General features: G+C 36.2%; 1 long non-coding RNA gene across 10 annotated transcripts in view; it reads left to right on the plus strand.

Annotated features, from left to right (window-relative positions):
* LOC111561730 overlaps positions 1 to 17,463 on the plus strand; it is a 414,779-nt gene that overhangs the window by 108,653 nt on the left and 288,663 nt on the right. For all 10 annotated transcript variants that reach the window (XR_006583250.1, XR_006583244.1, XR_006583247.1 and 7 more), the window contains 2 exons: positions 7,710 to 7,904; positions 14,153 to 14,371. This is a non-coding gene — a long non-coding RNA (uncharacterized LOC111561730). The remainder of the gene's footprint in view (positions 1 to 7,709; positions 7,905 to 14,152; positions 14,372 to 17,463) is intronic.

Raw genomic sequence — 17,463 nt, forward strand, 5'->3', positions numbered from 1 at the left:
TAATTTCGATGTGTTGATGGCATTTGATTACCTGGAATTAAACAAAATTATTTGGATGGAATTGGTTTCAAATCCTTACTTAAAGACTAGAAAAGAGTTTTTAAGTGGCCACAGTTATAAGTTTCCAGTAAACCACATTTCCTTTCCTTTTAATTCTCAGATCTTGACCCTGATTAGCTTTCTGATAAGGGAAAATTCCAAAACACATATGAAGGAGAGAATTACATTGAGACATTTTAAATAGCAAGTCCAAATACAGTAATCTTTTTTTTTCTTTCTCATATTCACAAATTAGGACACCTCTAGCTTTTAAAATAGAGTAAGAAAAAGGGGTGGCATACATACAGAGCAAATCAACATTTAAATATAGCACATTAGACTTCTTTGTATATCAAAGATGAGTAATGAAATGTAAGTTGATTTTGGTTTTAGAAAACGTTCTGGATGTTGGCTGCTCATGCTGTGTTGCCATGCTCTAGAGCTTTATGGGGCCTGTATCACAGGATGAAAGATGAGGTGAAATCAAATCAAAAAAGCCCTGCTATATTGTTATCATTCAACCTTTTTTGGACTATGTCCAGTGTAGATACATTATATACAGAATTCCTATATATATGCTTAATTTTAGTAAGTACATATCTTGTTCTTTGAGTCTACAGTTCATAAAATTAGAAGCATTATGTGAATGACTGGTTCCTAGGAAATACACACTGAAATATGTAGTGGTAAAAGGCATGATGTCTCCCACTAACTGTCAAGTGGTTTAAACAGCAGCAATAATCACATGATGTTCTTTTATATAAATGTTTCATTGTTTATCCAGCCAGTCCTATCTGGGTAATTATATGTGGAGGGAGATGAGAAAACTGGATAACTTCAACTCAGGCAATTGCATTTTCTTTAAGTAGTTTTATTATTTGGTTTGAAATGTTATACCTTCCAAAGTTTTAGGCCATATTCCCAAGTCATTATATAGGCCATTAGAGTTTATAATTGAGTTGACTATATACTTAAAATATTACTTCCAAGGACTTCCAGTGAAATGTGGGAATTGAGTCATGAGTAGATGAGAGATTCAACACCATTTTAGCAGATAAAAAGCAAAGACTAAGATGCTAAAATATGTAACTCCAGTTTGAAAGACCCACTGAGTGCACAATGAATGAAAAGAGACACTTGTAAAGGAAGCCTTCATAAAATTCAACACCCTAAGGGGCACCTGGATGGCTCAGTCGGTTGAGCATCTGACTTTGGCTCAGGTCATGATCTTGTGGTTTGTGAGTTCAAGGCCCGCATCAGGCTCTGCATTGACAGCTAAGAGCTTGAAGCCCGCTTCAGATTCTGTGTCTCCCTCTCTCTCTGCCCTTCCCACACTCATGCTCTGTCTCTCTCTGTCTCCCAAAAAACAAATGTTAAAAAAATTTTTAAAAATTTCAGCACCCTAGAATTAAAAAGAAAATGCTGGAAGGCCACGTCATGTACAATAGCTAATAGAATGGCATAGTACATCTCAGCAGAAATTTTGGAGGATAGAAAGCAGTAAAGCAATGCCACTAAAACTCTGAGAAAAACTGGTTTTCAACCTAGAGTTGTAGATTCAGCCAATAAATCATGAGGGTAGAATAGAGACAGTTTTAGGTAAATAAAATTTATAAGAATTACCTTCTTTAAGTTTTTCTTAGGAAGTGACTAGAAGATCTATTCCAACAAACTGAAGGTGCAACCCAAGAAAAACAAAAAAAAGTCCCAAGGCCCGAGGACCAGGGTATCTAACACAGGAAATTGGTGAAAGAAATTTCAGCTTTGCATTGAGCCTAGAGAGCCACAAGTAGCTGACTGTAGCAAGAGGATGGAAGTTCCATAATGGAAATAAGGGGGAAGAAATGACATGGATGGATTATTTGATTACATTAGACTGCTGAGCAATTAATGTTGATGGGTATGTGATCAATATGATGGAGCATTCGGAAAAAAAATATATCAAAATTTCTAATATTGCTAGTTTAAGGAATTTAGTTATAAATATATTATTTAGAAGCACAGAGTTTAAATAACTAGAAGAAATAGTTAAACAGATACAAATGGTTACTTACAGGGAAGAATGCAGCTAGGACTGATGAATGATTATCAGCTTTTTAGTACTATTTGATCACATTGTCCAGTATATCAGTTATGTTGATTAAAAATAATAATCAAGTGGAAATAGAAGTAGTTCAAACTGAAATAAACTAAAGGTATTAATAATAGGAGTAACTGGGTGTAGGGCATATGGGAACTCATCTTTACAATTTTTCTGTAAATCTAAAACTGTTACTCTAAAAACTAAAGTCTTAAAAATTGAACTGCAGAAGCAGGAAAGATGAAAGAAAGAAAGTACACTATAATGCATACTATATAATATACTAGCTATAGTATAATAAAATTAATAAACATCAAATATACAAAAAATAAAATCGATTTTGTTGCTTATTTTCAAAACAAGGTATTAAAAATAAAATATTGCATTTTTTTAATAAATCTTATCTATACATATTTGTCCTATATTTTGAATATTCACCATTACCAGTCAATTTACTCTTTTTCATGGCAACTTATAACTTAAAAAAATTTTTTTTTAAGTTTATTTATTTCAGGGCACCTGGGTGGCTTAGTTGGTTGGGCGGCCGACTTCAGCTCAGGTCATGACCTTGTGGTCCATGAGTTTGAGCCCTGCATCAGTCTCTATGCTGACAGCTCAGAGCCTGGAGTCTGCTTTGGATTCTGTGTACCCCCCTCTCTCTGCCCTTCCCCACTCATGCTCTGTGTCTCGCTCTGTCTCTCAAAAATAAATAAATGTTAAAAAAAAAATTTTAAGTTTATTTCTTTATTTTGAGAGAGTCCGAGACAGGGTGAGCAGGGTTGGGGTAGAGAGAGAGGGAGAGATAATCTCAAGCAGGCTCTGTGCTATCAGTGCAGAGCCAGACGTGGGGCTCAAACTCACACAACTGTGAGATCATGACCTGAGCGTAAACCAAGAATTGGACGATTAACCAACTGAGCCACCCAGGCACCCCTTCAACTTACGATTTTTTATATAATGAATGAATACCCCTGTTTAACCTCTTCACCCCCGTTTAAGCATCTTAAACCAGTAAGAGCAGACCACATTATAAGTTGGGCAGGACTAGTTAGGGCTTGGGTGGTCAATGAGCATATCTGGCTAGGCCACATCTCCAAAATGTTGCACTATTTATTGTTGGGCATTATTGCACCCCATTTTCATCTCCATCAATCTGGCTAAATGGTAGTTCAGTTTCATAGGAATTAAGTGACTTATCTGCTGATCTAGTGGTAGACTGAGACTTAGAAATCAAGCCATCTGATGCCAGGGTTAGGGGTATAACTTTACCCTGGGGCACCAAAGATAGTGGCATCTCCTATTGCTGTCATCATAATAGGCACTAAACATGAAAGTGTAAACTCCAGGACAGTGAGATTGACCCTGAAGCAAAACCATGATGGGCATATAGTGTTTGGATGGAGGTCTTTAGCATGTTTTAGTGCAGGTTTACTAATCTCCTTCATACTTCCTATACTTTTAAAATCCCTTTTTATATGCTAAGAGCTAGACATTGTAGGAAACTCCTCTCATACTTGTTTTCTCTCTGTAGATCCAGCAAATGAAAATGAAAGCACTGCAATAGCTAAATATCTAAGCTAAAACATATTTTAAAACCCCTAATTGGTATAATAACCTATAATTTTCTTTTCTTTTTGGCATCACCCATTTTGTATCTTGCATTTCCAGTTTCCTTCAATCACATAATTATCAGATATTCTTGTGGATTTTAAGAGGTGGTTTTGGTGTCATATTCTTCAATTAATTGACCAGTTTGCTTCCATTAAGTGTAATCTCTTGTGCTTTGACTTCCTGCCTATGGGACATTTGAGTTTAGTAGTACCTTTTGAGGCTTTTTTCCTGATTCATTGACTTTAATACTCGTTCCTGGTCCAAGTGAGATTTGTTGGAGGTGGTACAGAGAATATTCTTATGTGTACTTGCAGATTAAGCTTCTCTAAAAGTAATGCTATTTCTGGGTATAATATTGGATTGACTACCTTGGTTCTGTTGATTTTCATTATGTGAATAATGGCCAGATAAACCTCTTTTCTTTGGCTGTTCCACTGACTTTCGAACTTGGTTACAGATCTCTTGCAGACTGCTTAGAATGTTTATGACCCATCAAAATTGATATGTTGAAGCCCTACCTTCATATCATTTGATATGATACTATCATATCAAATATGATAGTATTTGGAGGTGGGGCTTTGGGGAGATATTCAGGTTTAGATGAAGTTATACATGTGGGGCTCCCATGATGGAATTAATATCCTTATAAAAAAAGAAAAAGGTACGAGAGCTCTTTCTCTGTCCATGAACACACAGTTAGGAAAAGCCTCTCTCCATGAACACACATTTCTCAGGCAGCTGTATACAAGCCAGTAAGAGAGCACTCAAGAAAAATAGAATCTGCCGGCACCTTGATCTTAGACTTCTCAGCTTCCAGAACTGTGAGACATAAATACCTGTTGTTTAAGCCACAGATCAGCCTATGGCAGCAGCCTGGCTGTCTAAGACATAGGCCTTTTCCAACTTCTCCACTTTTTGGCTTCAATATAAATAGGATAGGGCAATTAAACTTTAATCAGTATTGAGCATATGGAGGTGATAATTCTCCTATTTCCTTCAGACCTAATACCCTCTTATTTTTCCTGGCAGCATATTTTAAAACAAAATACAAAAATAGATTATTTTTGGAGATGATATGTTGTAAGCATTTTATTTATCCTTTCCTTTGGCCCTGCCCAGCATTTTTTGTCAACAACCTAGATGAGAACTGTAATATAAAGATCTTATTTTTCTTTTCTATGGTATCCTTTCTCCTACAACCTGATGACAGTGCCTTGTTTTCCCTGGGAAGTTACCTTTCCCCATTTTCACTCCTCAGTCCATGTAATTGAAGGAAGGCTTACTTCATCCATAGCTCCAGGAATGAATGTGATATTCAGATGAGGAAATATATCTCCTAACCACACTGATTGGTTCTGAGATGGACCCATGACTCATTTTAGGCAAATGAGAGATAGGTTTAAGTCTTACTGAGATCATTGGGACAAAGGCTGATTTCCATAAAGAGGAAAATGATGCTGAGAGAGTGAGAGTACCCAGCTGAGCTTATTTTTTACCTGGATCCAGTTTGTATCTGAATATCCCCTGGACTTTTTGATCATGTGAGCCAGTACATTTCCTCTTTGGCTTAAGTCAGTTTTAATTGAGTCCTTACTAACTGTAACTGAAAGAGTGCTAAATAACATGATTACCAAATTCACAGACAGTAAGAAGCTTGAAGAGATAGAGAATATATTAGAATATATTACAGAGTCAAAATCCAGAAAAATCTTGGCTAAAAAGAAGAGCAACAACTAATAAGATAAAATGTAGTAGTGATAAATTTAAAGTCCTATATTTGCTCCAAATCATCAGCTGGACAAAATGAGGGTGAGGCTGACATGGATAAACATGGAAAAGATTTAGTCATTGTAGTGAATTGGCTGCTCAGTCCCAATTATTGGTGTGAGGAGATGGTCAAGAATATGCGTAGTCTGTTCCATTAAACTATTTACCTATCGTTATACCCATGCCACATTGAAGCATATTGTCTTTAAAGACTGTACCTATACTGTAAGTGTCAAAAGTTAGGTACTGTGACTCTGCCAGCTTTGTTCTCCTAAACTGTTAGCTATTCTATGTTCTTTGCATTTCCATATAAATTGTGTTTTCATATATATTTCCATATATATTGTGAGTTTCCCCAAATTAAAAAGAATTAATTAAGAATTGCATAGCTTTTCAAACTAGTAGGACTAGTGAATTATAAATTGTTTTTAATGCCATTGTCACTTGAACTGGTTAAAAAAATAATACTCATTATACTTTAACAGTTCTTTGGGAAAATAAGTATTAAATTATGCCAGGTCTTCGGAAATGCATACTTAAGATGCAAATGCCTTGTGTTTTTCTCTTTATAAACCAATAATGCATAGTACATTTATGGAGAAATACATAAACTACTAACAGTATTTTGCTCTGGGGGAAGGATGGATTGGGTGTCTGGTAGAGAACAGGGATTTACTTTTTTATACTCTTGAAATCGTTTAAATTAAAAAAAATCTAATATTTTCAAAATAAAAATTTAATATACACTATTATTAATGTCTGTTTTACATCTATCTCTAAATAATAATTCCTTTGTATGCATGAAATGTGTTCTGATTTATTGTTATGGGTGCTGTTTGTAGTTAATGTCACTGCAGTTTTCCCTCTTTATTTCCTGGCTCACCCCATCACCTGGACTCTAAGGAACTTTAATCAATCTAGCAGATTCTGTATTTAACAAATTCTTTGATACACCACTTAAGATTTTTATGACTGTTCTTTACTGTACTTTATTTATCCAGGCCTCACTTGCCTAATCTGTAAAATGTGTTGGGCTAAAGTGTGGTCCAAAGTCTTTGCTGGTCCTGTGAGTTCATAAGTTTGCCTTCCATTCCATCCCATTCCATTTCATTCATGATCCACATGGACAGTGATGACATAATCGTCAAGACGAGACAAGACACTCATAGAGTGTTCAAGCTGCCCAAAAGTTTTGCCTGCTCTTTGCTACTCCTTAGACTTGTGATTCATAGTGCTCGTTTTAGAACATTCAGGATGTCTGTAGTTGCCCACAGGTGGGACAGATTGAATCATTGGCCTCTCTCTGCATCTGCACTTCTGTCATGGCTTCATTGTGGGCAGAGTGTACTTCCTCAATCTTTAACTTGCTTTGGCTAATGACATATGGGCAGCAGTTGTGTCATTTTTCAGCCTAAGACTTAAGAGGCCTTATATGTCTCCACTAGTCATCTTGTGCTTCTGTTTCTGCTGGTTCAAGGAGAATTAGATACATGGGGAGCAGACTTACAGATCTGAGAAGCAGAGCCTCTAGATGGAGTCCAGCTTGGATCAGCTTAGCTGACCTGTAGATCTTCAAAAATAAATACTTGTTAAGTCTTGGTGTTGTCTGTGACACAGCATTTTTGGGATGCCTAGCTTATACAACAGGTACCATTGACTTCTATCAAGATGTATTTTGAAATAGAAAACACATTCACATGGCTCAATAATAAAAATATAAAAAGGCATACAGTGAAATGTTTTGCTCCATGCCCTGTTCCCTACTCACCTGGGTCCCATCCAATGTCCCACCACTGCAAGTTGCCCACTTTATTGGTTTCTTTTGTATCCTTCTCAAGTTTCTTTATGTAAATGCAGTTAGACATGCATATACAATCTTGGCTCCCATTCCTGCCATTTTATACAGTTTTATGCTTTGCTTTTTTCATCTGATATATCTTAGATATATTTGTGTATCCGTGTATAGAAAGCTTCCTTATTCCTTTTTACAGCTGTATTGTATATCATAATAAAAGAGAATACAGTCTTCTATTGATGGTCACTTGTTTTCTATATTTTACTGCAATGTAAGTGTATCTGTGGGATAAATTCTCAAGAAAAAGATGTATACAGATGGAATAGCTACTGCCAGTGTCCTTCATAGAGGAACAAAAATATTTGTATTGGTAAGAGATATTGTAAATATCTAACAGCATTTTCCTTTAATCTGCAGGACCAGTATAATATTTCACACAGGAAGCCATCCCACTGACATTCCAGGAGGACATGAAATGATATTTTCAGATAGCTGATGCCTATATACCAGGAAGTTCCCAGCATTTTATAGGTATCAGCTTCTTAAAGCTCACAACATTCTGTGAGGTACTGTCACTGCCCTCATCTTAAAGACGAGGAGATTGATGTGGAGGTAAGCTGAGGGACTTGCCTGATTTCTTCATTCAGTGGAAAGTAGTGGAGCTAGGATTCTAACTTATGTACACTTACCTAGGCTAAGACAGTTAAACCATAACTTCTCTAAAATTACTTTTAAAATAATAGTATAATGAAACTAATATTAGTATAATATCCTAAAATATTTTTTCTGAATGTCCTGTTTTGATGATAGCTTTCATTAATATATAAATATTAATATATATAAAAATATATATAATATATAAATATAAAATATATAAATATATAAATGATATAAAATAATTTATGATTTGTGTGTGTGTGTGTGTGTGTGTGTGTGTGTATTTGTACCTATGGAAATCTGGTGAATTTCCACTTATAAACCTGAAGATGTATTAAAATATGTAAGTAATCGTTATCAACTGGACTCACTTTATCTATGTATGTATGTATGTGTGTATTTATTTATTTATTTATTTATTTTAGTTTATTTATTGTGAGAGTGCACATGCATGTGAGTGGGGGAGGGGCAAAGAGAGAGAGGGAGGAGAGAGAATTTCAAGCAGGCTCCATACTGTCAGCATAGGGCCCAATGCCCGATGTGGGCCTCAAACTCCTGAACCATGAGATCATGACCTGAACCAAAATTAAGACACTTAACTGACTGAGCCACCCAGGGGCCCTGACCTGGACTCACTTTAAAAATTCAGTTATATGATTTCTGGTTTCGAGTCCCACGTTGAGCTCTGTGCTAATAGCTCAGAGCCTGGAATGTGCTTTGGATCCTGTGTCTCCCTCTCTCTTTGCCCCTGCCCCGCTCACACTCTGTCTCTATCCCTCAATAATAAATGTTAAAGAAAAATTAAAAAAATTCTGAAGTTATAATTATTGGTTGCATTTTTAGAAAATGTGTTTTTTAAAATAGGTTTTGGAGGGGCGCCTGGGTGGCTTGGTCGGTTAAGCGTCTGACTTCGGCTCAGGTCATGATCTCACAGTCCGTGAGTTCGAGCCCCACATCGGGCTCTGTGCTGACAGCTCAGAGCCTGGAGCCTGTTTCAGATTCTGTGTCTCCCTCTCTCTCTGCTCCTCCCCTGTTCATGCTCTGTCTCTCTCTGTCTCAAAAATAAATAAACGTTAAAAAAAAAAAAAAAAAAAATAAAATAAAATAAAATAGGTTTTGGAAAATGTGTAAAAGTGCCTGAAATCTAAGTAGATAACAAAGCTTTCCCACAATTAAAAATATCACCTCTAATATATATTCATTTAATATTCATATCACTCCTGTGAATTATAGGTATTAATATTCTTATTTTACAGATGAAGAAACTGAAGCTTAGAGAAAAGGGTTGACTCAGTATGACCCAGATAGTGAGGATGATGATGGCACTGAGTAACATGTACTGAATATTTACTATATGCCAAGCACATTACTAGATCCACTTTACATGGACCTATTTAATCTTCACAAGAATTCTATGAGCAGTTACTCCTACATCTTTACAAATGATAAAATAGGATTTAAAGAAATTTAGAATCTTTCTCAAGGCCATATAGCTAGGAAGTGATAGTGTTGGGAATTTAATTCAGGTTAACTGTCAACTTGGCTAGGCTATAGGCCCCACTGTAATAGTGAAACGCTAGTGTAGGTGTTGCTGTGAAGGTATTTTATAGATGTGATTAAAGTCCATAATCAGATGACTTTAAGTAAGGAAGATTATCCTAGATAATTTACAGGGGCCTAACTCACTCAGTTGTAAGGCCAGAAGAGCAAAGCTAAGCTTCCCTGAAGAAGAAATCCTGCCTGTGGACTGTGGCTTCAGCTGCCTGAGACTTCCAGCCTGCCCTCCCTGGTGGTCTGTCCGGTGGATTGCAGACTTGCCTAGCCATTCGCCAGCTTTTTGCAATAAATCTTTTAATATGAATTTCCTACCAGTTGTTTCTCTGGTTGAACACTGATACATTTGTCTAAGTCCAAAGCTCAAAGGCTTGCCAGAATGCAATACTCATTCTTTTTATACAACAAATTAGAAATTTGAAACTAAGTCGGGAGCTCTATGCTGCATATGCATCTGAACCACACATTACACTTCTCATACTCTGTCTCATATTATGAGCTTTATATTTTTTACCCTCCAACTTGGTAAGCATTTTGAAGGCAGACACCAGGTTTTACTTATTTTTTCTTGTACTATGTAACATGCACACAGGACCCACATCTTGGTTGTCAAAATGATATCTGTCATACCTGCATGAAGCTATGTCATTCACCTTCCTGCTTTTGTACTCTCTCAAGTTTGGGAGCCACCATTATTTCCTTTTTTTTTTTTTAATGTTTATTTATTATTGAGAGACAGAGTGCATGAGCATGGGAGGGGCAGAGAGAGGAGGAGAACAGAATCTAAAGGAGGCTCCAGGTTCTGAGCTGTCAGCGCATAGCCTGACGTGAGGCTCAAACCCATAAACTGTGAAATCGTGACCTGAGCCGAAGTGGGACACTTAACCGACTAAGCTACCCAGGGCCCTGCAGCCACCGTTATTTCTAAGTTTTCTTTTACCTTTCTATTTTAATTCTTAACTTAGGGAGCTTAGAATTTTAGTCAGTATTGTTGTCCCCTGTTTTATCAATTATTAGAGATTTTCCTGGGTGATTTAAAACCTTAGTGGGAGAAAGGGAGAAACACTCTGTCAGAGTGTTGGTGGTGATTTCATTTAACTGTTTAACTTCTGCTGCAGTCCTTCCAGGTCTGGGCTTCTGATAAATATTGACAAGTAAAATTCAGAACCGTTCAATTCCCCAATGAGTACAGTTGGAATGGAAGGAACATGTTCCTTACTATAGATAAGCCCTGATTCTAAGGTCAAAATGTTATCTTATGGGTTGATTAAGTGATCGGTCCAAAAGACACATATCTGTTTTTCTCTTTCTCTATTTGTATTTTGCTTCTTAAGTAAGATCTCTCTTTAACATTTTCTCATGTCATTTAATCTCAAAGTACATGATACATCCTTTACTAAGAGAAGAGTCTTCCTCAGACCTTTTTATAACTTGGCAGGCAGATTTTCAGTTGTAATAAATTCCAGTTTAACTTTTATATACTATGATGACATTTCTTTCATAGTTCTTAAATATATGATTCATATTTAAAACAATTAGTAGTTATGTTACATTTGTTATTAGTATCATAAATCAGTAAATCTTTGTTTTGGGGCACCAGTGTATGTCTGTTGCCATTGTAAAGACTAAGAAAACAAGATATAAAAATAGTAGGTCCTCTCTAAGCATTTACTTCAGTCATAATCAGAATTAAGACTAGAACTTAAATTTTTTGACGTTAGAGACTGAGAAATTTTTTTAGATGGATCACAGACTATGTGAGCAAAGCCACAAAAGGTGGAATATGTCTCACTTTCCTAAGGTTGCAAAAATTTATATTAAAATTTAGAAAGCATAGATTCATTTTATATGGAAAGTAAAACCACATGCATCTTATTTTGAGAAATCCTAAGGCCAATATAAAAGCTGAGATAGTTATTTAAATTTACTCCAGGTGATTTAGCTGCTGGTAGCATGTTGTGTTGCTTACTTTGTCCTGTTTTCCTGTGGAAAACATAGATATCTATCTACATAATCCCCTTGCTATTCCTTCTTTTCCTCTGAAAGAATTTTGTAAGGAATAATTTCGTACATTGAAGTCATGCAGGAAATATGTAAACATCCAACATGCTTTTACAAATCTGTAAAGTATAAAGTTGAACACATTGAACTTTTCCCAATATAGGCTACTAAGGAAAGTATGCAGAAAAACTATTTTGCAGTATAAACCAGGAAAGCCCAATGCAAACAATCAAAAGAACAAAGTAGGAATCAGACCTCATTTGTTTTCTTCCAAGTATAAATTACTTGGTTAGATTAAATAGCATAGACATGGTGCCAGGGATGTCAGTGGTTATTATTGTTGAACATACAATTCTGTTTTAATTCTGTTTTCTGTTTTCTTTTTTGTCTTCCTTCTTTTCTTTTCTTTTCTTTTCTTTTCTTTTCTTTTCTTTTCTTTTCTTTTCTTTTCTTTTCTTTTCTTTTCTTTTCTTTTCTTTTCTTTTCTTTTCTTTTCTTTTCTTTTCTTTCAGAGTGTGTGTGTGTGTATGAACAGGGAAAGGCAGAGAACCCCAAGCGGGTTTCAATTCCATGATCCTGAGATCATGACCTGAGCCAAATCAAGAGTCGGACACTCGACTAACAGCCACTCTGGCGTCTCACAATTCTGTTCTTAAAGCAGTTCTATTTGTGCAATTCCTTAGGCAATGCAAAAGGGTCATTAAGTAAATAAAAATGACTGTTCTGCATTGCTCCCATTGGTATTAAACATATGTGTTAATCCCACGACTCGTACAAAAGGCAAGTTTGCCTTGAAACTATATAATTTCCCCAACGTGGCAACATTTAAGGAAGATGTTAAAAAACACTTCTGCAAGGGGAGCACAAAACTCTTTAAAGGATGTCCTCCCCTAATCACTCTCTCTGAATCTTGAGTGACAAAATGACTGAAAAAAATTGGAATGGAATCATTGTAGCAGCAAAATCCTGAAGAAGGGAAAAAGTCATTAGTTTCTGCTATTTGCACCCCTTGAACTGTCTGACTCCTGATCTTCTCCAAGGCTTCTGGGGCTATTCCATACCCAGAAATTTATTTTCTACTCTAGTCCATTTCTATTGCTTATCACTAAAAAACTTCTACATAATAAACTTTTGTGCTTTATGTTTTACAGTGAGCCTTAACCTAAATAGACATTTTATTTTTTATTTTTTTTTCAACATTTTTTATTTATTTTTGGGACAGAGAGAGACAGAGCATGAACGGGGGAGGGGCAGAGAGAGAGGGAGACACAGAATCGGAAACAGGCTCCAGGCTCTGAGCCATCAGCCCAGAGCCTGACGCGGGGCTCAAACTCACGGACCGCGGAGATCGTGACCTGGCTGAAGTCGGACGCCCAACTGACTGCGCCACCCAGGCGCCCCCTAAATAGACATTTTAAATGCTAGTTTTTTAAATATATTGAATAAGAAGATACATTTTTTTAGAATAGAACTTTAATGATTTTGAGTAAAGACAATTTCTAAAATAGACTGCCATTTATTGAGCATGTGTGTGTGTGTATAGTTATTTTAAAATATATATGTATAAAATTTTGTTATTACAATGACTTAGTGAGTAAGCTTACTATCCCTGTTTTGTATATGAAGAAACTGAAGCCTAATGTTGGTTAATTTGGCCACATACCTGGAAAGTGGTGGGGGTAATATTTATAAACAGATCTGGTTGATTTAACCATTATTAGAAATAATATTGTTTCCAATATCAGAAATAATATTATTTTTTAGATTCACTTCTAAGCCAGTACCTGCTTGGAAATTAGGTATATCCTCTTTTTCATTAGGGCACTGAGAACAAAGCAGAATAAATGTTAATAAAAATAAGCAGCAGACTTAGAATACATCTCCAAAGTGACAATGGTTATAAATATCAGTCCTCTAGTCTGGTGCCATTGCTACATTTTTTTCACATTCTGTTTTCAAAAGAGAGATACTTAATGTGGTTAATCTAGATAATACTAAGGTTAGTCATAAGTTTATATTTAAAATTTTGCGATGTAGATTTTAACTGAATTAGAATTTTAGGGGGTGCCTGTATGGCTCAGTTAGTTAGGTGACCGATTTCGGCTCAGGTGATGATTTCATGGAGTTAGAGTTGGAGCTCTGAGTCAGGCTCTGTGCTGACAGCTCAGAGCCTTGAGTCTGCTTCAGATTCTGTGTCTCCCTCTCTCTGCTCCTCCGCTGCTCACACTCTGTCTCTCTCTCTCTCAAAAATAAATAAATAAAAATATTAAAAAAATGTTTTAAAAGACATTTTAATGTTTCATCACAGAGTTCATCACACTCTTAAAAAAATGAAAAAGAAAGGGGGGTTGACGCCTGGGTGGCTCAGTTGGTTAAACTTCCTGGAGCCTGCTTTGGATTCTGTGTGTGTGTGTCTCTCTCTCAATAAATAAACATTAAAAAAAAATAGAATTTCATTTCCTATTCTGTTATAATCTAGTACTTTTTTTCCTGTTTCTTTATATTAACTGTCACAAATCTAGGATGTATATCATCTAATACAGAGCAGGGGAGTAGTGAGATTGCTCAACTAAGAATAATTTTTTTTAATGTTTTTTAATTTATTTTTTGATGATTATTTTTGATGTTTTTAAACTTTTTTTTATAAGAAAGAACATAAGTGGGGAAGCGGCAGAGAAAGGGGGACAGAGGATCTGAAGCCAGTTCTGCGGTGACAGGCTGACATCATTGAGCCTGATGTGGAGCTCGAGATCACAGACCATGAGATCATGGTCTGAGCTGAAGTTGGATGCTCGACTGAGCCTCCCAGGTGCCCCTCAACTAAGAATCATTAACTTTAGGATCATAGAAGGAATGGAGACAGCTTGGTCAGTATAACTGCATGCTTTCATAAATTTCTAAACACTTTATGATGAAAAATTAATAGACATGATGAAACTTTTTCTACATGAAAGAATAGTTAAAACAAATTATAGATGCCTCTCAGTATTTGGGATTCTAATAGAATCCAGGAAACAAGATTTGTGCCTAAAGAGCATCCTTGTTCAGTTGTTTCAAGCTGGTATTATTTAAAGAACTTTGTTGGTCAGCGTTTTCCATTTTTCACACTTCAATTTGTTTTTAAAGTTTGTGCAAAGTTTTCTAGGAAATGTTACTTCATCTTAAAAGAATTACTGACTTTCAATTACTTTGAATGATCTAATTAAGTATAATTATACCAGGATGTCTAAACCTAAACACTGTTGAAATGAAATGCCTAAATGTGTGTAATATTGTCAAAGATTATGGATTCATATAACAAGAAAAATCTTATTTCTATTGCAAAATTTATTTGTGAAAAAAATTGAGGCAGAATCGTGAGACCTTGCCTGTAGTTCAAATAAAACTACATATTTAACATGCGGGGTGGGCGGGGGGGGGGGGAAGTATAGAAAAGGCATCTAAGTACAGTGGTCCCCATGTATACATAGCCAAGCATGGGGGACCGCTATGTTTTGGTTTTCTTCAGGAAACCTCCCAAGTTTAAGGGTGGTTCTTAGAACCATGCTTGTCCAACATGAACAGGCTTATCTATTCATGACTCCTTCTCTTAATTCACAAAATATAACTTCATTTGGAGGGAATAGGGATGGAATAAGGCCCTCTGTCAGTCTGGGTTCTTCAGAGAAACAGAACCAATATGTATTATATATATTACATATAATATATACATATACTCACATACATACATACATACATATACAAAGAGATTTCTTTTAAGACACTGGCTTGGGACGCTGTGGGACTTGACAAGTGTAAAATCTGTGGGGCAGGCAGGTCCAGAGGCTGGAAATTCAGTCTTGAGGCAAAATTCCTTCTTTTCTAGGAAACCTCAGTTTTTGCTCCCAAGGCCTTCACTTGATCGATGACTCCCATTCACATTATTGAGTGTAATCTCCTTTACTTAAAGTCAATTGATTGTAGATATTAACCACATCTACAAAAATGCTTTCACAGCAACACCTAGATTAGTGTTTGATTAAATAACTGGGTACTATAGTGTAGCAAAGCTGACACATAAACCAATCATCCCTCAGTCTCTATGTGGCAGCCTTGCTGGTGGAAGGAAGTCTCTGGAAAATTTTCAGACATAGCCCAACCTGCCCAAGGGTGGCTGGGAAAGGAGGTAGGACAGGTGTCACCTGTTGCCCCTTCTTCCCTCAAGACAACTGCCACACTACTTTCCCAGTGATTGTGCAGTTGTGTTGGTGGAGCAGAGGGGAAGCTGTGCTCTAGATAAGCTAGGAAATGATGGTTTAATCATTTCTGGGAAACGTGGGTGTAAGAGGTCAGGATCTAGGTGATTTTAGTATGATTCTTGAGAAATAACTCTTGTGGCGTTAGAGTGAAGGGCATCATTTTTTGGTGAAAATGGTAGCCGTGGTTTCACTTTGCTGATGAAAGTCTAAATAAGGTTTTACTTTGAAATGCCACTTATGGAAGCTGTTTGGGCCTCTCCTCTATCTTGGCAGAAAATTGTAATATCCAATAATAAGTTAACACTCTTAGACTAGTAGCTAGGCTCAAGACTAGTGAGGAACTTGGGGTTTCCAGATCTCACTTGTTTTTAGAACCTCTGAAATATGTTTTCTTCTTATGGCTGCCTTATGCTAAAAAACCTGTTAACGGGGACACAGAGAATAGGAACAGTAATGGAAAGATAGATCCTGGATAAGCATAAAATTATTCACTATTTAAAAGTCTTGAAGGTATAATCCAAAATATGGGTCAAGGAAAATTTTAAGGGCATAGCAATGTTATGAGATAATCTTAAATAGTCCTGTTTTGTACAACAGGCCAGTTAAATAATGAAGGGTGGAAATAAGAAATAAGATTTATGCAATATGATAAGGAGGTAAATTTTGTTTCCAACTTTACCTATTGCTAAAATTGTCCATGCTCTGTGGCCATGCTTAAGATTTTTACATGGATAGCTAATACAATCCTGTAGATAGCACTTTCCTGTCTTTACCAATGAGAAAATGTAACATAAACCTACTAATGAAATTGTTACAAAATAAACACAGTCTTTCCTTTATTTCAGACTAATTTCAGCCAAGAAATGAAATGTGTAACAAAAGCCACAGAGTTACTATCATCTAATGCAGGCAAAGCATTTACTAAAACCATAATCCTCCAAATTGTCACAAACTGAATATTCTGCAGAAAGATTTGTAGTATTTGCCCCAAGTGACTTTTTAGCCATCTCTACCTCTAGAATACCACCAAAGTTTATTTTATTATTTTTAACGAAAAGACTTCAATTTACCCATGTTGTGTCAGGAGCAGCACTTAGCAAGTTCAGTCATTTTTTAAAAATTTACCTGTGGTTAAAAAATAACCAAAAAACAAATAATCCAAAGGTGGGAGCTGGGGGAGGAGAAAGAAAAGCATACTTACACGATGCTTTGTAAAGGCAAAAGGTTAAAAACATTTCTGCACTTGAAAATAATTGAAAATTTTTAATAATGCTTCACTTGCCAGTTGAAGCTGAGTAGGAGCAATGTGGCAGTGCTGTTTAGAATCCCTGGGGATTGGACGCGATTTCCCTTAGGTCTCCTTGTTTGGCTCCTGTCAACCACAAAGAAAAGTGCTTTGTTTGCTCCAAAGAGAATTTATACAGAATCTCAGCAGAAACATCTGCTGTTTTACAGCAGATAAAACTACTGAGGTATGTCTTTTACAGCTGTGAGCAAGATAATAGACATTTATTAGGACCTCTACTTCCACTTTATTACCTGATAAAAACAGATGAATTAGGCTCCCTACTTATAACATATTGCCTTGACTAAAAACAGATTGCTTTCTTGTGTGAAGTAACGACCTCAAAGCACATTTTAGCATTGTCTTAATAAGAGTAGGAAAAAAAAATGTGTATTTCCCCCTTTTGTTTCTAAGTCCACAGAGTCAGGGTGTCCAT

The sequence above is a fragment of the Felis catus genome, chromosome A1 (assembly GCF_018350175.1).
Source record: "Felis catus isolate Fca126 chromosome A1, F.catus_Fca126_mat1.0, whole genome shotgun sequence".
NCBI classification, from domain to species: domain Eukaryota; kingdom Metazoa; phylum Chordata; class Mammalia; order Carnivora; family Felidae; genus Felis; species Felis catus.